Source organism: Triticum urartu, chromosome 2, assembly GCF_003073215.2.
Source record: "Triticum urartu cultivar G1812 chromosome 2, Tu2.1, whole genome shotgun sequence".
Classification (NCBI taxonomy): domain Eukaryota; kingdom Viridiplantae; phylum Streptophyta; class Magnoliopsida; order Poales; family Poaceae; genus Triticum; species Triticum urartu.
In genome coordinates this window covers 437502404-437528814 of record NC_053023.1, presented here as the reverse complement: position 1 = coordinate 437528814, position 26411 = coordinate 437502404, and positions in this window count along the sequence as shown.

Below are 26411 nucleotides of genomic sequence, written 5' to 3'. Positions count from 1 at the left end.
CCCCTAAGACGAACTCTGTCAAGAAGGGCTACGATCCGAACTACAAGATATAAGCTTCGGTTAATGTCGTCAGAAGTAAGGTAGGATATTTTCACTATTAAGTACTTTTTTACTTACAACTCGGTAGAGGGCTGATCCCCTTGTGGGTGTTGTGCGGCAAGAGTGCCCTCCGAGGTAGGACCCTCTGGCGAAGATCTCTTCCCCCGTTTGGAAAACATTGTTTCCGGGTCTTCAGAGGTAGTCCTCTTCCTTCCTTGGGGAGAGGGAATTTCAGATCCTTCTCCCTGGGTACCCTCCTTCGCGGAGGCGCTAATTCCCCCCGGTTTGGATGGATAATAAGTGAGGTCTACTTTCAGCCTCTTCATTCCCCCCTTCATCCAGCCCATAATAGAACATGAGCCCCCTAACAAAGGGGTCCAGAGCGAGGCCTAGCCCTCGGAGGAAGTGAGAGACGAACACAACACTCCCGTTGGATTCGGGAGTGGGGATGACCTACCCTTGGGCGGGCAGCCTGTGCGAGATTTCGGCGGTCAGATACTTGGCCTCTCTCAGCTTCTTGATGTCCTCCTCTGTGATAGAGGAAGGCATCCACCGACCTTGGAGGTTGGATCCGGACATGGTTGAAGGTCTGAAACGCCTGACCTGAGCCTTGGGTGTTGGAACTCGAGGCAGGGGAAGGATTCGATTGAGCACGAGAGGAAGAAAGGACATGCCTTGGCCTCTTTATAAAGAGGGTGAATATCAAGCGTCCTCCTCGCGGACGTTTTGGACTTGCCTAAAATCGAGGAGTCATACTAATGGGCATGAGTGGGTTACCCACGTCCGTATTGATGAGAATCCTGTAATAAGGGGGACACGATCTCTGCTTCGACAAGACGTGTCGAGAAAACCGCCTCGCAATATGTGCAGTGCTGGTTCGGAAAAACAGTTCGGATAAACGACCGGGCCATGACATAATGTCGTGCTGTCAAAATTCGTCAGCAGATTAGATTTGTGGAAATATTATTCTCTCTACGGTAGTATGTGGAACTTGTTTTGCAGAGCTGGGCACTATTCTGGTGGTCAAAATCTTCTATGGAGAATTCAGAGGAGGAACCCGCCTTGCAATACCGAAGACAAAACTGCACGCTGGACTCATCGTCATTGAAGCCTGGTTCAGGGGCTACTGAGGGAGTCCTGGATTAGGGGGTCTCCGGACAGCCGGACTATATCCTCCGGCCGGACTGTTGGACTATGAAGATACAAGATTGAAGACTTCGTCCCGTGTCCAGATGGGACTTTCCTTGGCATGGAAGGCAATCTAGGCAATACGGATATGTAGATCTCCTCCCTTATAACCGACTCTGTGTAACCCTAGCCCCATCCGGTGTCTATATAAACCGGAGGGTTTAGTCCGTAGGACAAGATACAATCATACCATAGGCTAGCTTCTAGGGTTTAGCCTCTATGATCTCGTGGTAGATCAACTCTTGTAATACTCATATCATCAAGAACAATCAAGCATGACGTAGGGTATTCCCTCCATCAAGAGGGCCCGAACTTGGGTAAACATTGTGTCCCCTACCTCCTGTTACCATCCACCTTAGACGCACAATTTGGGACCCCTACCCGAGATCCGCCGGTTTTGAGACCGACACCCGGCACCATAGGAGTTGGTAATAGCGTAGGTGGGGTGGTAGTCTCCATAGATGCTTGTGGATGTGTGGTTATTGGTGTGCTCTTGGCCGGCTCTAGATGAAGAAGATTCTTCGGCCATAGCAGCACCCAACCCTTGCAGCTTCCAATCGACAGCGGGGTCTCGTCGTCCTCTCCTCCTAGATGTACTTGATGAGGCAAATCCTCGTGCTCCAGTGTCACACTCGACAAGGTAACCCTGAAGTGCCCAACAGGTATCAGCTGGCTGTAGAATGTGAGTTCCAAGGGCTTTGTTATCACCCCCTTTCCCACGTCCACCTTCAGGCCTTTGATCAAGTAGAGTACGGTGCACGGGGTTTCGTCGGCCTGCAAACACATGTCTGCGGCGTAAATCATCCAAAAGGCAACGAAAATGGAATATTCTAGATATATATGTTGGTGCGACATGTAATTATCATGAGGGCGTCGAGCTCAGCCAAAGACGAAGGCCTGCCTAGCACGCCAGAGACTGAGGATGGGCTACTATGAGTGGGTGCGGGTGCGAGAGCAGGCCCCGTTGCGTGAGTTGGTGATGGTGCGGTGGTGTTGTTCACGGAGTTGCTCGTGATGAAACTAGGCACGGGGAAATCATGTACCATCTTGTATGGATTTTACTTCATCCAGTTGATGACAGCCGGGACGAAGTTAGTAGCAAAATCATTTCTGCAGGCATTTACAGCTGCATTGGTTGCCTGCTGTAGCAACTCATTTTTCTCCTCGGTTGTTTTTTTCGCGTCCTTAGCTGTTTTTTTCTTGAACGCAAGCTTCACCTTCTCGTCGATGTCCGCCTGACTAAACTTCTTTTTCTGCTTCTTGGCCTCCGAGATCTCGTTGTAAAACACCTTCCACGTGGCGCCGTGCACGCGTCCATATTGCGGCTGCTGGCCCAAAGGGAGTCCCTTGAGTTCGTTCAAGGCTCGATTGAGAGGGGTGTCCCACTTGGGCCTCATCAGAGAAGAAGGGATTTCGGCTGCAAGCTGGTGTTGCTTCTCCTGCAGAAGGAAGGTGAACCATTTACGAATGTGTAGTCGACTTGATCTGGAGCTAAATGTAAGGTGGTAATAGAATAATTACAAGTATTCTAATCAATCTCCTCGTGATCTGGTCCATGTAAAAAAACTTTATTTTCCTTGTCCCACTTGTAGCGGGCCCTGATGAAGTCACCCTCCAAGGGGTTGGTGAACTTCGCGAAGGGGTCAGGGAGGGTCGCGGCTTCATGTTCCATGTCCTCCTTATACCATATGGGCCTTTTACCGAGGTAGCCACGGCTTCTGAGGTGATGCTTCCCCGTGTTTCTTTGCTGAAGGCTCTCGAATTTCGCATCCTTAGCCTTGGTTGCCTTTGTAGTGCAAGTGTCCTTGAACTTTTGAAACTCCTCTCCCGTAAGTGTCAGATTTTCCTCTAGAATCTTGGATAGGGGTTCCTCAGCCTCAATAGCTCGTTTCACCCTCCCTTTCCAGGAGTCCAAATCATTGCTAAACATGCTCATAGTGTGATTGTTAATCTTTTTCATCTTCGGACCATCCCATTGTTGTTCTATGCTATCATCCCGATCGGGGAACTTGAATTTCTTGTGCAACTTCGTCAAGAGCAACTGCCTCAAATGTTCTTTACTCCTTAAGTCATCGTCGTTGATGCTCGTGAATTCCCGTCGGATGCATCCTACTTGTTTCCCATAGCACTTGCCAGGTTCTTCCGGCTCTAATGGCTCAAACTTGCCAAGTGCCATCTTTGTGATCACCAATCGTCCAATGCCGAGTTTGTTAGGTTTTCGTATCCTCTACTTCTTCTGCTTCTTTTCGGTAGCGGCATCGGCGCTGGTACCTTCCCCACCGGTATCTTCCCCACCGGTACCTTCCCAGCCGGTCTCGGCGCCGCCATCGGTGCCAGCGTCGTTGGTGTCGATGCCAGCGTCAGTACCATCATCGCGGCCGACCTGCAAACCTTGACTATGCTTAGCAGACAAAAAGTCGAGGTACTGTTGTTCACCATCATAATCCATCTCGTCTGCATCTTGGTTAGAAGGCCCGGTTTCTTCGTTGTTCGGCATGTTTCTTATGCTTAAGTCTTCTCATTTAATTCTAAAAATATAAAAAATAGAAATGACATAAAAAGATCTATGTTTGCCGGAATACCGTATCCCAGCAACTCCCGGCACTTGATATACCTAATTTCTAGCACAAGTCATGCAAAAATTAACGGAAAATTTTGGCATGGCCTTTGCGAAAAAGTGGACATATCGAGCGCCTAAAATTCACCAGAACGGAAATGAATCAATATTCCGTCGAAACATAGGCCACTCGGATCATTTACCCTGCACATAATCATCATTGTCCAAATATGACATGTCCAAATCATCACATGTCCAAATGCCATGTCCAAATTCCAAATATGACATGTCCAAATCACATGTCCACATATCACATGTCCACTTCAAATTTGCATATAAAAGGAAGAAAAATATAGAACTTGAAGAAAAACGCAAGAAGTCATTTTTCTTCACAATATTTGAAACTAAATTCAGCTTACCTAAATTTGAAACCAAAAAAATAGCAAAATTGCTTTAACTAAAAAATGTAAATAGCAACAGTTGCTTTAACAAATCTGTCCACTTCAAATTCTGTTTTTTAATAGCAACAATTGCTTTAACTAAAAAATTAAATAACAACAGTTGCTTTAACTAATCTGTCCTAGGTTTCATACTAATTCTACTTAACTAAGTATCACTATAAAATTTAAATAACAACAATTTATTTAACTAAAAATGCAAGAAACTTATATAATCAATTCTGTTTTTCTTACACTAAAAAATAGCCTAGGGTTCATACTATTTCATACTAACTAGAACTAAATAGCAGAGAAGAGGGGAGTGGAGATGGCTTACAGAGGGTAGAGAGAGATGGAGTCAGGGGAGACAGCGCGGCACCGAGGCGAGGCGGGGTCGGGAGAGATGGCAGATCACCGATGGTCGCCGGGGTTGGGGGAGACGGGGCGAGCGTCTGGATGGGGCCAGGCGCCGGGGTCGGGGGTGAGCGCCGGGGCGCAGCAAGGGCAGGGCTCCGGGGCGACGACACCGGGGAAGGGAGAGTGGTGATTTGGGGGGGGGGAAGCAGAGGTGGGAAGAAGCAGAGAGAGTGAAGATTTTGGGGGTTAGGTTGAGGTAGCAGTAGTGCGTTCCTGACAAACACGCTATTAGCTATAGCGCTTTTATCTACAAAGCACTACTGCTATTATAGGTAGCTATAGAGTTTTTATATAGAAAGCGCTACTGCTACCTTGACTAGCTATAGCTCTTTCTCAAAAAAGCGCTACTGCTATAACCAATACCTATAGCAGTTTTCTTGTTTGTTTCTTATATTTTATTTTCTCTCCCTTTTCTTTTCTTTTCTTTTCCTTTTTTTGAGAGAAGTGAACGAAGGGAAGGTGATACAATGTATATAACTAAGGCGATATATATTGCATCATTTGACGATGAAGTATGTATACAAAATAGGAACATATATATTACATCATTTGACCCGTGCATAATTGCTAGGTGTGTACACAAAATAGGAACATATAGATTACATCATTTGACTGATAACATATGGTTCCTCAGCGTTGACATTTTCATTTTTGAGTGAGCTTCTTTCCCTTATTGTTCGTTGAAGAATAATTGAGCCCCTCATTGTCACTTTTCCTTTTCAATGGTGTATGATCTTTCTTAGGTAATGTAGTATTGATTCTTCTTTTGACGTATACTTCATCATCATCGTCATCTTCCCTCATTGGATTGCCGCACTAGTCATAGTCTTCCTCGTTGTCGACTCCATCCATTCCAATGATGTTCCTTTTGCCTCTCCTCATGACAACACGGCTGGGATTGCACGGGTCGGTTATGAAGAAGCATTGTATCACGTGCTTAGCATGTACACATGGCTCGTTTTTTGCGATAGCGTTCACTGTCGCGCTCTTGGCGTCGGGTATAGTCATGATAGTGAAATACCGGTTTTATCTTTCGACATTCTTAGCCCATCTGACACGGAACATCGTCGCATTGTGCAGTCCAGAGTTGTCAAGCTCCTAGATCTCCTCGACCCATCCGTAAAATCTCTTAGCTGCGCCATTGTCGCTGCCGGTCATGCATTCCATCGTCACCCCTGAGTTCTGATCATCATTGTCCATATCTTTGGCCTCCGTGTAGAACGTGTATCCGTTGATATCGTATGCCTGATAGGTGACGAGGTTGAGCGAGGGGCCATGTGCTAAGGCGTATATGAGCAATCCGTCCTTAGAACCCTCTTTGGGGGGATTAGCAATAATATGCTCTTTGAACCAATGTAGGAAAGTGGAGTTGTGCTCTCTATTAACTTCGGCGTCCGTCCTGCATACCCCCCGGTCATGATACTTCTTTGCGATAATTTCTTTGTGCAGTGCCACGAATGGATCTGCCTCGTCTAGGTCTTGTAGCACTCCCAAGTTTGCTCTGTCAAAGTCGTTGCATCGATCTGAGTATGCCATGTGCAGTTCCCTGTGACCGTTGGAGTGACCTTCTCCTTCGAGCCTCCCATCGCGCTTGTTAACGGGCAAACCAATACCAACACCAGGTGGCTGGTCTGTGCCATATAGAAAATTCTCGCAGAAAGATATGCACACTTGTGTTAGATAGCCCTGGATGATGCTTCCATCTGGACGGGACATGTTACGAACGAATCCTTCGATGATCCCATTCATCCTCTGAAACATCATCATGTTGTGCAGGAATGACGACCCCAGGTCTATAATGTCGTCCACAATATGGACACACAGACACACCATGACATCAAAGAACACGGGCAGGAAGTACATCTCAAGCTCATTCAGTATCACAATGATCTCTTCCTGTAGTGTTCAGAGCTGCTTCATACTGATTGACTTTCGAGAGATGACATCCAAAAAGTTGCAGAGCCCAATAAGTGTGTCACGGACGTGCTTGTCCATTATCCCTCTAAGGGCAATAAGTATTATCTACGTCATCATCACGTGATAGTCATGGGACTTCATCCCACTAAACCTTTTCTTGTTTGTGTCTAGATATCTGCTTATCTTGCCACAGTAACCGGAACTAACTTTGACTCCGGTAAGACACTTAAAGAATTGATCAATCTTAGCCGGACTTAAGGTGAAGCAAGAAGGGGGGCAATAATCCTCTTCCTTTACTTTTTTCCCTTCTTCTCCCACGCCTCTCTCTCCGTCCGTGTCTCATCTGACTTTTTACGGGGCGCCATGTGCAGATCTTCCTTGATTTTCAAATTTTGCAAGTCTTTTCTTGCCTTTGGCGCATCCTTGGTCTTATCCGACATGTTCATCAGTGTCGCGAGCAAGCCCTCAAGGACATTCTTATAGATATGCATTTGATCAAGGCAATGATGTGTTTTGAGTTTGTGCCAGTACTCCAAGTCCCAGAACACAGACCTCATCTTCCATACCTTCAGCAGCGGCTCCGGCGCCTTTTTCATCGTCTTTCCCGGCACGAGGCACTGTTCCCTGTTTTCAACAGCTCATCGATTTCGGCGCCGCTCCGCTTACGTGGAGGTCCTTGATGCTCAGCGTGACCATTGAATAGATCTCCATAGTTTCTCCACGGGTCATCCTGATCGAGCCATCTTCGATGCCCCATGTACACGATTTTCCCAAACCCGCCATCTTTCCATGACGTTAGCTGCTGAGACATGGTATCATCCATGCACCGCATGCATCGGCAATATCCACGGCACACCTGGCCTGCGACATATCATAACCGAGATAGTCGTGCACCATCGTGATCAGCGCGGCTCTCATGTAGAAATACTCGCCTTTGCTGGCATCCCATGTCTTGGTCGGTGTTTTTCATAACGTGTGTAACTCCTCTTGAAGTAGCCCCAGATACAGATTAATATTATTTCCTGGTTGTTTCGGCCCTTGAATCAACATGCTCATGTGACTGTACTTTGACTTCATGCACAACTAGGGGGGAGGTTATACATCCATATAAACACATGCCATGTGCTATGGTTGGTGTTCTGGTTGCCAAATGGATTCATGCCATCGGTACATGTGCCAAGCACGATGTTCATTGCATCACATTCGAAATACCGATAGAAGCCGCTCAACACTCTCCACTGGCTTCCATCCTTGACGTGTCTCAGCTTTGGGTCATCTCCATCGGCGGGCTTCATCCTCTCCGCATGCCAGCGCATGAGCTTTGCTTCCTTGGGATCTACAAAATACTGCTAGAGACGAGGAGTGATCGGTAAGTACCATACAACTTTCTAGGGATATTTCCTCCGGGCCTTCTTGTATAGAGAAGCATTGCACACCGGACAGCTTGTTTTTCCGCGTGCTCCTTCTGATAAATTGTGTAATCGTTGATGCATGCATGGTATCTAACGCGCGGCAGATCAAGAGGGCACACGATCTTCTTGGCCTCATCCACACTAGTAGGACATGTATTCCCCGCGGGAAGAACATCCTTTAGGTACTTGAGATGCTCATCGAGGCTAGTGTCGGTCCATTTGTTTTTAGCCTTTGTCTGTAGGAGTTGGAGCGTCAAACTCAAGAGGGTTACCTCAGGATTGCAACCATCATACAATGGAGTGTTCCAGTCTACCACCAGTTGCTGCAGCTTAGCCTCCTCTCTAGAAGCAGCTCTCTCAGTACTTGTCTCCTTGCGAAGCAGTGCTTGAACATGAGGGTCCCGCATGATTGAACTTAGTATCGACGAACTCTACGACGTGGAGTCCATGTTCTCTCTGCCGCCATGTCCGGCCCCTTCTCCGCCGCCATGTCCGGCCTCTTCCCCGCTGCCATGATCGATCATCTCTTCGTGTTGCCATGTGTCATCATTGCCTGCCCCATCAGCGTCCTCAACATGATCATCCTCATCTTCAATTATCCATAGAGTATAGCCATCCATGAAACCATTCATGAGCAGGTGCGCTTCGACACGACCATCGTCATAGGGGTCGAGCCAAACTATTCCTTTGCATCTTCAACACGGACATAAAACCTTGGTCAGGTTATTTTCTTTCATGTCCTGCACCGCCGACCGCAACCACCTGTCCAACATGGTTCCACTGACCATCGTGAACGCCTGCACGGTCATAATAAACAAATTGATTATAAAAATGCGTGTATACATCAAAGTCATACAAAAATTCGGCATGACCTTCCCTAAAAATAGGACATATAGATCTAGAGTTTGCCCGGAATTTGCCGAAACAGAAATAAATTGACTTTTCGGCAAAACATAGGCAACTCACAAGCACAATTCGGCGTCAACTCATGCCACACACACAATTTCCATCATATCGCCTGATTATGTCATATCGCACACACATACAAATAATTCCATTCTTGCAAAAGCATAAATTTTTAATCACCTACCTCGGGATCGAGCACACGGTTGAGATGATGATGTAGTAGGGACATCAAAAGTGGACAAAGCTCTTCTTTCCAAGGCTAGATCTAGTTAGGAGGTACATAGGTCACTTCACTAAATGCTACATCTACCTAGCTTGCTAATTTGGGGGGAGACAACTTCAACTAGTGGAGGGGGAAGGAAAAAGAGAAAGGAGATGCATTAATGGAGGTGGTGTAGTTAGCTAGGAGTAATAAAGAGAGAGAAAGGTAGATAGAAGAGGGAGAATAATGGGGGGAGAAGTAGTGAGGAAGAGCAAAGTGAGGGAGAGAGGAGGTGGGAGGTAGGGAAAAGTGAGGAAGAGAGGAGGGGGGGGGGGGGGGGGGAGGGAAAAGGTGGTATATGCTGCGGCTTAGTAGTAGCGTTGGACGTAAACCACACTACTGCTAATAACATAGCAGGAGCCTACTTCCGGCACACACGCTACTGCTAAGTGGGGCCCGCCATGTGACTAGTTTCAAAATTAGCAGTAGCACCACCCAGAAAAAGCACGCTACTACCATCACTTTATCAGTAGCACGGTCAGCAAGAGCGTGCTACTACTAAACCTAGGGTGGCGGGAACTGTCGGTCGATTCTAGTAGCAGCGTGGTTCCACCGAGCCACGCTACTGCTAAGTGAGTAGTAGTAGCGCTTGTTTTGTTCCCGCGCTACTGATAATTAGCAGTAGCGCCTCCCCCTGTACCGTGCTGCTGCTAAGATTCTGTGTATAAGGTTTTACCTAGTAGTGTCTATGTAAATAAATAAAGAAACCAACAAGTCAATTTCATAGTTATCCAATCACATAGAGAAAAGTCACATCATAATCTTCATAGCATTATAGACGATACAAATCACCACGTCGCACAGTCCATTAGTAGTTCGAAAGCAAAAGTTTAGCTCAATCATTCGCATCATAATCTTCATAGCATTATAGACGTTACAAATCACCACGTTGCACAGTTCATTAGTAGTTCAAAAGCAAAACTTTAGCTCCATCCTTCGCATCGATTATATATATCACATGAAAGTGTTGCACTAGTTTTTCAGCTCCATCATGAGCTATCCACGCCTACTGTTATCTTCATGATCTCATCTTGGGTGGTCCTCGCAGCTTCGACGGCCGCTCGCGCACTCTCCGCAGCTGCTTGCGCACACTCAACGGTGGCTCTAGCGATCACAGCGGCTGCTCTAGTGCTCTTAGAATATGACTTAGCGCTCTTGGTGGCTGCTCAAGCACTCTCGACATAGGCGAGCACGATCTCAATGTACTGTGCCACCCTCGTGACGATGTCTATGATAGTAGGAATCTCATCTACGGGTGTAGGAGTCCTAACGAGGCGTCTTGGCTTCTCTATCTAAATCGCATTAAACAATTTGTCATTTAGATATAACATTTAGAAGAAAAAAACATCATGACCTTTGATAGAGTTTGGACATATTGAGTGCCAGAAATTAAGCGAAACGAAACTTAATCCATGCTTCGCAAAAACATTGGCACTCACTATGAATACACCTGCATCCATATGTAGTACTTTTGGTATAACACACACAATCAATTTTAATGCATTCCCTTATGAAGATTCAATGATACATCATACAATAAATTTTAGCTACTCTAATAAAATGTTGTACTAGATTTCTGTCCATATGTTGTACATTTTAAGTACACTAATAAAAAGGGAGAAGGCCTTAACACAAGTAACCATTGACACTGACAGAGAGGAGGGAGGTGTGCTTCCGAGGCTTTGGCGGACGATCAGCTTGACCGAGACAAGGACGACGTTGGATGTGGAGGAAGGCACGAGCGACGGTCACATGGAAGTAGTTCGAGGTCGCTTTGCACGGCGACACCAATGAACTTTGAGGCGGGGATAGACGATGCGGGCAAAATGGAAGATTGGCTCCTCGCTGCCGTTCTAGGTGGCGGACCCCGACCTCGCCGGTGGCAATGGATGACGCCACGACATTGGCGGCGGCGAGAGATGAGGGGAGGAAGGGTTTGGGTGTAGAATGAGATTCAAGTGGCACGAGGTGGGGGGGCAGGGAATGCGTCGTAGAGCAGTGACAGGTGCGAGGAGTTTCCCGCCACCCAAGTATAAGCGTGCAAGGAGGCAAAGTGACCAAATATAGCTGTGGCGGGTGGCTGCTAATACTCGCCACCTCATGTTGTGAAAATATTTGAAAATGATTGGTGTATGGCTGCACAAATATAGCTGTGGCAGGTGTCGATGTCTGCCCGCCACATATGTGTGACGCCCCGAGATCGACGTTCTAGATGCCTTCCATGTTTTGCGTGTCAGCTCTGTTATTTATTTGTTTGTTGCATTCATCATCACATCATGTGCATTGCATCTTCATGTTTTTCGAAAACTTGCATCCGTCCCGATCTCCCTGTTCCCTCCGTTGTCCGTTCTGAGCCCAGACACACTTGCACGTGCCCGCGGCACGTCCGAAATATTATTTTATAAGTGGCCAAAAATGGTCTCAGAATGGGATGAAAGTTGGCATGCGGTGTTGTTATGTTGTCGGTAGACCGCCTGCCAAATTTCATCGCATTCAGAGTCCGTTTGACGCCCCAACGGATAACTATAACGACATTATAGTCGGTCAAACGTCGGACATTTTTGGTCTCCGAAAACTGCTGCCGGGCTTTCCCTCTCTTTCCTCCCTAGACCATCTACACAGTCCACTAGCAACCGCCAAGCCCAACCTAACCCTCCTCACATCCGGAGCCATCCGATTGTTATCGGAAGGCCCCGAAACCCCTCCTAACCACCCGACCCTTCCTTGCAGAGTGCATCGAACCCCACGCACGCGTTCGAAAGTTGTCCCGAATCCGACCCGCTTTGTCGTTACTAATGGGTCTAGATCATCAACAAACATCTATAAAACACTTTCGTTTTGTTCATTAGACTCCCTAGCCTATTTCTTTCCGTCCGCCCCGATTACAATCGGAGGGGCTAATAGCCTCTACCCAATTCCTACCTACTATATATAGCAGATATACTCCTAACCCTAAATTTTAGGGACAATGTACCATCCATCAAATCCTCCTCCGCTGCCACTGTCTTTCTCCCACATCGAGATCCCCTTTGCACCAACCAGCCACCACCAAAAACTTCCAAATCCATCTATCCCCACCAACCAGAGCCCGCACCCATGTTCCAAATCCTCTCCGACCAGCCTCCTCCTTCCTCGGGATCGAGCCCGAGCCAATGAGCACTGCCCCTGATTCCCTCAATCTCGTGTCTCTCTCCAACACCCTCGCTTGATATGGACTAGGAGGGCCCCGAGCTCCTCGACCACTGCCTCGCGCGCCCGATCCCCGAGCCACCTCTAGCCCATAGCCTCGTGCTCGTGCCCGAGACGGAGCTCGTCCACGAGTAGAACAAATAAGCCCTGCCAGCCGTCCGCTGCCTCCTTGCTTCACCACCTTTCTCTCTCTCCCTCCCTGACCTCCCTTGCTCTCTTGGAACAGCAGCCCCGTCGGATATTCGCCGGAGCAGAAGCTCCTTGACCATGCCCGCCTGATGCTCAAGCCACCACAAAGAACTGCTCCATCGCCACGGGTTTCGGCGTCCAGGACCTCCCCTGCAACCATCCAACCCGTTCCCGACCTCCTCACTGTGCTCTGTCGTCCTCTGCCCGACAACCCACACAGCCGCAACCTCCATGGCCGAGCTCCAGATCCTTCAGGCGCTGCCTCACCTGCCGCCGTGGGTCATCTTTGCGCCATCCCCATGGTCGGATCCACGCCATCCGCGGCTTCCCCGCTTCGTCCTTTCGCCGGGATCGCGCCAAGTCCATCGTTGTCGCCCCTGCATCCTCTGCTTCGAGCAGGAGGACGAGCGCCCCGTCCCTGCGTTGACTGCGCCTGGATCGGCCTCGCGCCCAGCTCGCCTCGCCTTTTGCAGCCCAACATCACCGACCGCCGCCAAGGCCCCTCAAGCCCAGCCCAGCTTCTGCCGCGGCCTCCTCACCGACTGGGCTTGGCCCAATGTGAGCAGCCAAGTTCCATCAGATTCGGCCTGCCATATTTTTTCCTTACAGGACGAATTTTCTATTTATCCAGGGATTTGTAGTTTTGCAGATTGCACCTTCATGTTCATACATTTAATAACTCACAAACTATGCATCATATGTACAAACTTCATATATGAAAAATGCTTAGAATTTCATCTAGTTTCATAATATCCAACTTTCACCCATGTTTAAAATGTTTAAATTGTTGTTTGCACTTATTTTGTTAAATGCCATGCTAAAATGGTTTGTTTCATAACTAACTAACCGTAGCTCCATTTTAAATAAATTATGTATGTAATTGGGGTAGAAAATGCCTAGTTTAACATGGTGCACTCATCTTGCATGTTTAACAACTCTAAAATACGGTTTAGGGCAGAACAGTACCAAATTCATAATATGCATATGGGGATTTTATGGAATTGTTGTTTGTTGTTCCGGCCTCATTTAAACTTGCCTAGATAGGTAGTTTTAATTATGTTTCACCTCTTGCCCTGTTTAACAATATTTAATATTGTTGACTATCTAACCGGGAGTGAACTAAATAATCGAATGTGGTGTTTCGTCAACATGCATCTTGTTGCATGTTGAGCTCCACTTAACTTGTAGTTTTGTTTGTGCACTTTGCCATGCCATGAATCATTAACCGGACATACATCATCCTTGGTTGTCAATCATGCCATGTTTATGCTTGTGTGTTTACTATATTGCTTGCTTCTTTCCTGTTTGCTTCTCTCGTTAGCTTCGGATTCATTCCGGAGTTGTGAGGATTCGTTCGACTACGTCCATTTGTCTTCTTCATGGATTCGTTCTTCTTACTTGCGAGATCTCAGGCAAGATGACCATCACCCTCGATATCACTTCTATCTTTGCTTGCTAGTCCTTCGTTCTATCGCTATGTCGTGCTACCTACCACTTGTTTATCATGCCTCCCATTTTGCCATGTCAAGCCTCTAACCCACCTTCCTAGCAAACCGTTGGCTATGTTACCGCTTTTGCTCAGCCCCTCTTATAGCGTTGCTAGTTGAAGGTGAAGATGAAGCTTGTTCCATGTTGGAAAATGGATATTGTTGGGATATCATTATTATCTCTTATTTACTTTAATGCACCTATATACTTGGTAAAGGGTTGAAGGCTCGGCCTTTTTGCCTGGTGTTTTGATCCACTCTTGCCGCCCTAGTTTCCGTCATACCGGTGTTATGTTCCTTGATTTTGCGTTCCTTACGTGGTTGGGGATTATGGGACCCCCTTGACAGTTTGCTTTGAATAAAACTCCTCCAGCAAGACCCAACCTTGGTTTTAACATTTGCCACCTAAGCCTTTTTCCCTTGGGTTCTGCAGACTCAAGGGTCATCTTTATTTTAAACCCCCGGGCCAGTGCTCCTCTGAGTGTTGGTCCGAACCGGGCAGCCTGCGGGGCCACCCCAGGGAAACTTGAGGGCTAGTTTTACTCGTAGCTTGACCTATCCGGTGTGCCTTGAGAACGAGATATGTGCGACTCCTATCGGGATTTGTCGGCACATCGGGCAGCTTTGCTGGTCTTGTTTTACCATTGTCGAAATGTCTTGTAACCGGGATTCCGAGACTGATCGGGTCTTTCCGGGAGAAGGAATATCCTTCATTGACCGTGAGAGCTTGTGATGGGCTAAGTTGGGACACCCCTGCAAGGTATAAACTTTCGAGAGCTGTTCCCATAGTTATGTGGCAGATGGGAATTTGTTAGTACCCAGTTGTAGAGAATTTGACACTTGACTTAATTAAAATGAATCAACCGCGTGTGTAGTCGTGATGGTCTCTTTTTGGTGGAGTCTGGGAAGTGAACATGATCTTGTGTTATGCTTGAACGTAAGTAGTTCTCAGGATCACTTCTTGATCACTTCTAACTTCACCACCGTTGCATAGCTTTTGTTCCGGAGGCATTGTGATGTTGCACTCTTCGACCCCATCATCCCTTTTTTGTCAATGATCATGTTGTTTCCTTTGCTTATCCATTCAACTAGAGTGCCGTGTCCTCCATTCAAGTTCTCTCATCTTATCATGTTTTGCCCCCCTTCTCAACCGGAGTGCTGTCTGAAATCTTTCTTACCCCTTGTGCCATTCTTTCAATAGTTCTGGTGGTAGTGTGATGTTGATTTCATCAAGTATCCTCTAATTTTTTCAAGTTCATGTTAAATTCCTTCCATTTTATAGTCGGAGTGTTTTCCAAATTATATCATTCTTATTCCTTCTCTAACTTGTTTTAACCGGAGTGTAGTCGTAATTGATCTTTATTGTTACTTGTACATCTCGTTTCAACTAGAGTGCTTGCATGTACTTCTTGTCCATTGTTCTCATCATTCAGAGCTTTGCAAACCCCAAGGTTCACATGGTGTTCCTTGTTTCTCTTTTCTACCGGTGTGCTTTCATATTCTTTTTGGTCCGTTAAGCTCTTGTTTCATGTCCTTCAACTTACAAGGTTCTCGCAACGTTCCTTGTTCCTCTTTTCTAACGGAGTGCCTTCAACTTTGTTCATCTTCGTTGTATTTTTTCTTTCAATTTGTTCAACCTCTCAAGGTTCATGGTTTCACTCGTTTGTCGAAGAAGAAACTTGGTTTTACCTTTTCCTCTCCCGCTTCTCTCCGGTGCCATTCCTAGATCTGACGACGAGATCTCTTGTAAGTGGAGGAGTGTTGTGACGCCCTGAGACCGGCATTCCAGATGCCTTCCATGTTTTGCGTGTCAGCTCTATTATTTATTTGTTTGTTGCATTCATCATTGCATCATGTGCATTGTATCTTCATGTTTTTCGAAAACTTGCATCCATCCCGGTCTCCCCGTTCCTTCTGTTGTCCATTCTGAGCCCAGACACACTTGCACGCGCCCACGGCACCTCCGAAATATTATTTTATAAGTGGCCGAAAAATGATCTTGGAATGGGATGAAAGTTGGCATGCGGTGTTGTTATATTGTCGGTACACTGCCTGCCAAATTTCATCGCATTCGTAGTCCGTTTGACGCCCCCATAGATAACTATAACGACATTATAGTCGGTCAAACGTCAGACATTTTCGGTCTCCGAAAACTGCTGTCGGGCTTTCCCGCTCTTTCCTCCCTAGACCATCTACACAGTCCACTACCAACCGCTAGGCCCAACCTAACCCTCCTCACATCCGGAGCCGTCCGATTGTTGTCGGAGAGCCCCCAAACCCCTCCTAACCACCTGACCCTTCCTTGCACAGTGCATCGAACCCCTCGCGCGCGTTCGAAAGTTGTCCCGAACACGACCCCCTTTGTCGTTACAAATGGGTCTGGATCATTCATACGTCTCCAACGTATCTATAATTTTTGATTGTTCCATGCTATTATATTATATGTTTTGGATGTTTACGGGCTTTATTATACACTTTTATATTATTTTTGGGACTAACCTATTAACTGGAGGCCCATCCCAAAATGTTGTTTTATTGCCTATTTCAGTGTTTCGAAGAAAAGGAATATCAAATGGAGTCCAAATGGAATGAAACCTTTGGGAGAGTTATTTTTGGAACGGAAGCAATCCAGGAGACTTGGAGTAGACGTCAAGGAAGCTTCATGGAAGCCACAAGGCAGGGAGGCGCGCCCTACCCCCTGGGCGTGCCCCCCACCCTCGTGGGCCCCTCGTGGCTCCCCTAAGTGACTTCTTTCACCTATATATGTCCATATACCCTAAAAACATCAAGGAGCACAATAGATCGGGAGTTCCGCCGCCAGAAGCCTCCGTAGCCACCGAAAATCAATCTAGACCCGTTCCGGCACCCTGCTGGAGGGGGGAATCCCTCTCCAGTGGCCATCTTCATCATCCCGGTGCAGTCCATGACGAGGAGGGAGTAGTTCTCCCTCGGGGCCGAGGGTATGTACCAGTAGCTATGTGTTTGATCTCTCTCTCTCTTGTTCTTGAGGTGGTACGATCTTGATGTATCGCGAGCTTTGCTATTATAGTTGGATCTTATGATCTTTCTGCCCCTCTACTCTCTTGTGATGAATTGAGTTTTCCCTTTGAAGTTATCTCATTGGATTGAGTCTTTAAGGATTTGAGAACACTTGATGTATGTCTTGCATGTGCTTATCTGTGGTGACAATGGGATATCACGTGATCCACTTGATGTATATTTTGGTGATCAACTTGCAAGTTTCATGACCTCGTGAACTTATGCATAGGGGTTGGCACACGTTTTCGTCTTGACTCTCCGGTAGAAACTTTGGGGCACCCTTTGAAGTTCTCTGTGTTGGTTGAATAGATTAATTTGAGATTGTGTGATGCATATCGTATAATCATACCCATGGACACTTGAGGTGACATTGGAGTATCTAGGTGATATTAGGGTTTTGGTTGATTTGTGTCTTAAGGTGTTATTGTAGTACGAACTCTAGGATAGATTGAATGAAAAGAATAGCGTTGTGTTATTGTACTACGGACTCTTGAATAGATCGATCGGAAAGGATAAATTTGAGGTGGTTTCGTACCCTATGATAATCTCTTCGTTTTTTCTCCAGTATTAGTGACTTTTGAGTGACTCTTTGTTGCATGCTGAGGGCTAGTTATAGGATCCAATTATGTTATTATTGTTGAGAGAACTTTCACTAGTGAAAGTATGTGCCCTAGGCCTTGTTTCCTAGCATTGCAATACAGTTTTCGCTCACTTTTATCATTAGTTACCTGGCTGTTTTTATATTTTCAAATTACAAAAACCTATATCTACCATCCATATTGCACTTGTATCACCATCTCTTTGCCGAACTAGTGCACCTATACAATTTACCATTGTATTGGGTGTGTTGGGGACACAAGAGACTCTTTGTTATTTGGTTGCAGGGTTGTTTGAGAGAGACCATCTTCATCCTACACCTCCCACGGATTGATAAACCTTAGGTCATCCACTTGAGGGAAATTTGCTACTCTCCTACAAACCTCTGCACTTGGAGGCCCAACAACGTCTACAAGAAGAAGTTTATGTAGTAGACATCAAGCTCTTTTATGGCGCCGTTGCCAGGGAGGTGAGTGCTTGAAGGTATATCTTTAGATCTTATAATCGAATCTTTTTGTTTCTTGTTTTATCACTAGTTTAGTTTATAAAAGAAAACTACAAAAAAATGGAATTGAGTTTGCCTCATATGCTTCATCTTTTTAATATTTTTCGTGAGAATGATGGAAATGATTGCAATGTTGTTAGTATGAACTCCTTGAATATCCATAGTACTAATGATGATGACACTAGTCATAATGAAAATGTCTCTTATAAGCGTGTCAATTTTTGTGGAGTGCATAGAGTTTGCAAGTACACACCAAATATGGAAGATAGATTTTGCAAGAGGCATAAGTATTTGGAAACTAAATGGTTGCAAGAAAGGCTAGATGATTGTGCTGAAAGATTCAATATTTATCGCCATCCTTGTGAACTTTGCAATGAACATGGTCATTTAAAGCTCCAATGCTATTTGTTTCATGATCAAATCGTGTTAAAAATTGTGATAACTTGATTACCCTTGAGCATCAAAAAGAGCTTAGTCTTCTTTTGGGGTATGAAGAAATGAAACGTATAACTGAGGGTATTCCAAAATTTAATCTTGATAGATTTCTTGATTTTGATCTAGAAGAAATTTTTATGTATTGTGCGGTGAATTGCATTGAAAATCCTTATATTCCCAATTACATAAAGACAGGAAAACAAATAGAAGATGAAGAGAATACTAATGAAAGGGAAGAGACTTCCCAATATCCTCCTATTATTTCTTATGATGAATCAGGTACGAGGAGGAGCCTTCTATTCAACCAATCTCATTAATAAGGAGCTCCAAAAAGAGGGATAAATCCATACTTAATGTGAAGAAGAAAAAGAAAAGACGGAGAAGTAAAGGTAAAGAGGTATCCTTCCCAAATGATGTTGCTCCTATTACTCATTGTGATGATGATAATTTTTATACTATTGGTGCTATCCATACTATCAATGATGAGAGTGATTATGCTTATGATATGAAAAGGCCGAACATTGGGGATGATATGTTTGATGAAAATGACATGTTTGACAATGTATTTGCTGCAATTAATGTTTATCCCAAGCTTGGGGGTGCTATGTTTTATGAAGATGATATTTTTAGTCTCCCAAGTTTTGATGAGCAAATTTATTATGATGATAGCATGCCTCCTATTTATGATAGTTATATTGATGAAAGTGGGTTTGGAAGAGTGTCAACTTTAGGAAGTAATGATCCCACCATTTTGGAGGATGTTGAATCTTATTGTGATAAATATGAAAGTGGAATTGGAGAGTTCATGACTTTATTTAGTGATAATTCCACTATCTTCGAAGAGGTTTCAATCGATTATGATGAGAACAAAGTTGCTACCTATGATGATTATTGTGATGACACGTATGCTATAAAAAGTAGTGATGATTATATTAAAACTTTTCATGATTATGATTACCCTTTTCCTGAATATTACTCTTTTAATGTGGAAACAATTTGTAGTATTCGAGTTTCTTAGATACTCCCATTATTCCGAATGAGAAGAATTTTGCCTATGTGGAGAGTAGTAAATTTTCTATGCTTGGAGATCATGAAAAGAATGCCATATGTGATGGTTATATTGTTGAATTTATTCATGATGCTACTGAAATTTATTATGAGGGAGGAATATATGCATGTAGGAGTTGCAATAATATCAAGTTTCCTCTCTATGTGCTTAGAGTTTTGAAGTTTTGCTTGCTTTACCTTCCTATGCAAGTTGATTCTTGTTCCCATAAATTGTTTGCCCACAAAATCCCTATTCATAGGAAGTGGGTAGGCTTAAATGTGCTTGTTATATTCTACATGATGCTCTCTTTATGTTCCAATTCTTATCTTTTATGTGAGCATCATTGAAATCATCATGCCTAGCTAGGGGCGTTAAATGTTAGCGCTTGTTGGGAGGCAACCCAATTTTTATTTTTGTTCCTCTTTAGTAATAAATAATTCATCTAGCCTCTTTTTAGATGTGGTTTTATGTTTTAATTAGTGTTTGTGCCAAGTAGAACCTTTGGTAAGACTTGGGGGGAGTCTTTGCGATCTTGCTGTGAAAAACAGAAACTTTAGCGCTCACGAGATTAGCTACCATTGTTTACTGGAGAGCGCTATTAAGTTGATTCTTTTTGCAGATGATTAATAGACAAATTACACAGGTCCACCAATTTATTTGAGAATTTTATGAGTTCCATAAGTATACGTATGATACAGATTACTACAGACTGTTCTGTTTTTGACAGATTCTGTTTTCTATGTGTTGTTTGCTTATTTTGATGATTCTATGAGTAGTATCGGAGGGTATGAACCATAGAGAAGTTGGAATACAGTAGATATTACACCAATATGAATTTAGAATGAGTTAACAACAGTAACTAAGTGGTTATTTATTTTCTTATACTAACAGAGCTTACGAGTTTTCTGTTAAGTTTTGTGTTGTGAAGTTTTCATGTTTTGCGTAAAGATTTGATGGACTATGGAATAAGGAGTGGCAAGAGCCTAAGCTTGGGGATGCACAAGGCACCCCAAGGTAATATTCAAGGACAACCAAGAGCCTAATCTTGGGGATGGCCCAGAAGGCATCCCCTCTTTTGTCTTCGTTCATCAGTAACTTTACTTGGAGCTATATTTTTATTCGGCACATGATATGTGTTTTGCTTGGAGCGTCATTTTATTTTCTTTTGTTTTGCTTGCTGTTTGAATAAAATACCAAGATCTTAAATTCTTAAATGTTAGAGAGTCTTCACATAGTTGCATAATTATTCGACTACTCATTGATCTTCACTTATATGATTATATCTTTTGGAGTAGTTTGTTGTTTGCTCTAGTGCTTCACTTATATATTTTTAGAGCACGGTGGTGGTTTTATTTTGAAGAAATAGATGAACTCTCATGATTCACTTATATTATTTTGAGAGTCTTTTAGAACAGCATGGTAATTTGCATTTAGGTATAATAAAAACTTTCATATAAGTGCATTGAATACTATGAGAAGTTTGATACTTGATGATTGTTTTGAGATATGAAGACGGTGATATTAGAGTCATGCTAATTGAGTAATTGTGGATTTGAGAGATACTTGCGTTGAAGTATGTGATTCCCGTAGCATGCACGTATGGTGAACCGTTATGTGATGAAGTCGGAGCATGATTTATTTATTGATTGTCTTCCTTATGAGTGGCGGTCGGGGACGAGCGATGATCTTTTCCTACCAATCTATCCCCCTAGGAGCATGCGCGTAGTACTTTGTTTCGATAACTGATAGATTTTTGCAATAAGTATGTGAGTTATTTATGACTAATGTTGAGTCCATGGATTATACGCACTCTCACACTTCCACCATTGCTAGCCTCTCTAGTACCGCGCAACTTTCGCCGGTACCATATACCCACCATTTACCTTCCTCAAAACATCCACGATACCTACCTATTATGGCATTTCCATAGCCATTCCGAGATATATTGCCATGCAACTTTCCATCGTTCCGTTTATTATGACACACTTCATCATTGTCATATTTATTTGCATGATCATGTAGTTGACATCGTATTTGTGACAAAGCCACCATTCATAATTCTTTCATACATGTCACTCATGAGTCATTGCACATCCTGGTACACCGCCGGAGGCATTCATATAGAGTCATATTTTGTTCTAAGTATCAAGTTGTAATTCTTGAGCTGTAAGTAAATAAAAGTGTGATGATCATCATTATTAGAGCATTGTCCCATGTGAGGAAAGGATGATGGAGACTATGATTCCCCCACAAGTCGGGATGAGACTCCGGACAAAAAAACGAGAGAAAAAGAGAGAAGGGGCAATGCTACTATCCTTTTACCACACTTGTGCTTCAAAGTAGCACCATTATCTTCATGATAGAGAGTCTCCTATGTTGTCACCTCCATATACTAGTGGGAATCTTTCATTATAGAACTTGGCTTGTATATTCCAATGATGGGCTTCCTCAAAATGCCCTAGGTCTTCATGAGCATGCGAGTTGGATGCACACCCACTTAGTTTGCAATCCCTACTCACTCACATTGATATCTATAGATGGGCATCTCCATAGCCCGTTGATACGCCTAGTTGATGTGAGACTATCTTCTCCTTTTTGTCTTCTCCACAACCACCATTCTATTCCACCTATAGTGCTATGTCCATGGATCACGCTCATGTATTGCGTGAAGATTGAAAAAGTTTGAGAACATCAAAAGTATGAAACAATTTCTTGGCTTGTCATTGGGGTTGTGCATGATTTAAATATTTTGTGTGATGAAGATAGAGCATAGCCAGACTATATGATTTTGTAGGGATAGCTTTCTTTGGCCATGTTATTTTGATGAGACATGATTACTTTGTTAGTATGCTTCAAGTATTATTATTTTTATGTCAATATTAAACTTTTGTCTTGAGTCTTATGGATCTGAATATTCTTGCCACAATAAAGAAGATTACATTGATAAATATGTTAGGTAGCATTCCACATCAAAAAATTTGTTTTTATCATTTACGTACTCAAGGATGAGCAGGAATTAAGCTTGGGGATGCTTGATACGTCTCTAACGTATCTATAATTTTTGATTGTTCCATGCTATTATATTATCTGTTTTGGATATTTACGGGATTTATTATACACTTTTATATTATTTTTGGGACTAACCTATTAAGCGGAGGCCCAGCCCAAATGCTGTTTTATTGCCTATTTCAGTGTTTCGGAGAAAAGGAATATCAAATGGAGTCCAAACAGAATGAAACCTTCAGGAGAGTTATTTTTGGAACGGAAGCAATCTAGGAGACTTGGAGTAGACATCAGGGAAGCTTCGAGGAAGCCACGAGGCAGGGAGGTGCACCCTACCCCCTGGGCGCGCCCCCACCCTCGTGGGCCCCTCGTGGCTCCCCTGATCGACTTCTTTCGCCTATATATGTCCATATACCCTAAAAACATCGAGGAGCACAATAGATCAGGAGTTCCGCCGCCAGAAGCCTCCATAGCCACCGAATACCAATCTATACCCATTCCAGCACCCTGCCAGAGGGGGAATCCCTCTCCGGTGGCCATCTTCATCATCCCAGTGCTCTCCATGATGAGGAGGGAGTAGTTCTCCCTCGGGGCTGAGGGTATGTTCCAGTAGCTATGTGTTCGGTCTCTCTCTCCCTCTCGTGTTCTTGAGGTGGTACGATCTTGATGTATCGCGAGCTTTGCTATTATATTTGGATCTTATGATGTTTCTCCCCCTCTACTCTCTTGTGATGAATTGAGTTTTCCCTTTGAAGTTATCTTATCGGATTGAGTCTTTAAGGATTTGAGAACACTTGATGTATGTCTTGCATGTGCTTATCTGTGGTGAGAATGGGATATCACGTGATCCACTTGATGTATATTTTGGTGATCAACTTGCGAGTTCCGTGACCTCGTGAACTTATGCATAGGGGTTGGCACACGTTTTCGTCTTGACTCTCCGGTAGAAACTTTGGGGCACTCTTTGAAGTTCTTTGTGTTGGTTGAATAGATGAACCTAAGATTGTGTGATGCATATCGTATAATCATACCCATGGATACTTGAGGTGACATTGGAGTATCTAGGTGATATTAGGGTTTTGGTTGATTTGTGTCTTAAGGTGTTATTGTAGTACGAACTCTAGGATAGATTGAATGAAAAGAATAGCGTTGTGTTATTGTACTACGGACTCTTGAATAGATCGATCGGAAAGGATAAATTTGAGGTGGTTTCGTACCGTACGATAATCTCTTCGTTTTTTCTCCAGTATTAGTGACTTTTGAGTGACTCTTTGTTGCATGCTGAGGGCTAGTTATAGGATCCAGTTATGTTATTATTGTTGAGAGAACTTTCACTAGTGAAAGTATGTGCCCTAGGCCTTGTTTCCTAGCATTGCAATACCGTTTTCGCTCACTTTTATCATTAGTTACCTTGCTGTTTTTATATTTTCAAATTACAAAAACCTATATCTCCCATCCATATTGCACTTGTATCACCATCTCTTCGCCGAACTAGTGCACCTATACAATTTACCATTGTATTGGGTTTGTTGGGGACACAAGAGACTCTTTGTTATTTGGTTGCAGGGTTGTTTGAGAGAGACCATCTTCATCCTATACCTCCCACGGATTGATAAACGTTAGGTCATCCACTTGAGGGAAATTTGCTACTGTCCTACAAACCTCTGTACTTGGTGGCCCAAGAACATCTACAAGAAGAAGGTTGTGTAGTAGACATCAATCATCACCAAACATGTATAAAACATCTTCGTTTCTTTCATTGGACTCCCTAGCCTATTTCTTTCCGTCCGTCCGATTACGATCGGAGGGGCTAATAGCCTCTACCCAATTCCTACCTACTATATATAGCAGATATACTCCTAACCCTAAATTTTAGGGACAATGTCCCATCCATCAAATCTGTCAGGACCCCGATTCCAAGTCACATCGATCTAGCCGGTAACACCTCATATCACTTTGCGGCCTCACGCACGGTATCCCACGGGTGTCGCCTTACCATGGCCCGGGACCATTTGCGCCTTTTGGCTCACGTATATGATAGTGTCGCTAGCATCCAAATGACAGAGAACCCGGGCTGACATGGCTAGTCATGAACCCAAAGTGGCACTAACCTATGGGGACAGGCATACATGATTCACATCGAGCGTGTCGGTCAGCAGCGTGTGAATCCGGGCTGAAGCACTGGGCTAACAGGACTCCGGGAACCCGGGCTGTAGTAGGCTAGGCAGGACTCCAGATGTCACCGCGTGACATTTCCCCGAAGGAACAGACACAGGAACAAAGTGAAACACATGCCGACTAGTCAAGTGTCCTGAGCAGTAGTGCTGGGCTAACAGGACTCCGGTCAACCGGGCTGTAGCGGACTACTATGGCTCATGGAAGCACTTAGACTACATTTCCCCATAAGAGAGGCTGCCAAGGCTAAACAACTAGATTGTCGGATCCCACACATAACAAGCATTTCAATCATACACACAATATGCTCGATATGTGTAAATACAACATGGCATCACAACATAACTCTACAACTCAAGTATTTATTCATTAGGCTCCGAGGAGCGAGATGTTACAAACATGGGTCTCATGACCCAACAATCATAGCATACAAATCAAGGCACAAGCGGAAGCTTAACATGTCTGAGTACAGACATCTACAAATGGAAAAGGCTAAGAAGCCTGACTATCTACCAGATCCTGCCGAGGCACAAGATCGTAGCTGAGGTATCAAGCTAAACGTCGAAGTCCACGCGGAACTACTAGCGAGACTGAAGTCTCTCTCTCTGCAAAACATAAATTAAGCAAACGTGAGTACAAAGGTACTCAGCAAGACTTACATCAGAACTAGCTACATATGCATCGGTATCAACAAGGGGGGGTGTAGTTTAACTGCAGCAAGCCAGCTTTGACTCAGTGGCTAACCTGAACTACGACTGCTAGCAACTCTTGAGGTGGCGCACACGAGTCCACATATTCACCATTCAATGCACCACTATGGATCCCCTCCCGTCTCCCTACGAGAAGGCCATCCATAGCACTCACACTTATCTTGCGAGTTTTAGAGTATCCACTTTCACTTGTCTATGAACTGTTATAGGCAACCCAGAAGTCCATTACCGCGGACACGGCTATTCAAATAGATGATGTTAACCCTGCAGGGGTGTACTTCTTCACACACGCTCTCACCACTTACCGCCGTTTACACGACATGTACTCAGCAACCTTCAAGCGGAGGCCCAACGAGGGTGTCGGCCACGGCCTACCTAAACACTCAAGTCTCTAGTCCAGATTTATCGCCTATCCAGGTTCCATCCGCAGGGAGTCCGGCCGAGGTTTCCACATACGGCCCCGAATGATGTGTACAGGGTTCCGAGACACCAAACGGGCGCCCGGCATGTCTGGCCACAGTGTATCTACCGCAACATAGCACCCCCCCCCCTAGGGTCAGCGCTACGCACGGCCGCCAACACATATCCTATAAACACCAGAAACTAGTTGCAACTCCCGGACAGAGGACAAGGGTGATCAAGAAGCCGAGAGGGTCCATTGGTTTCGGGCCCAATGCGTGGTAGTAACTGTTTCATGGATCACAAACACAGAACTCAGTTCCTAAGAACGGTTTCAATGAGACAACCCACCATGTACTCCTACATGGCCTCTCACCGCTACCTTTACCAAATCATGTTCACACACTTAGCTCACACACTGTAGGACATGTTTACACACCTCCGGTTCATCCCCGATGAACCAGACCTGACACGACTCTATGCAATAGCAGGCATGACAA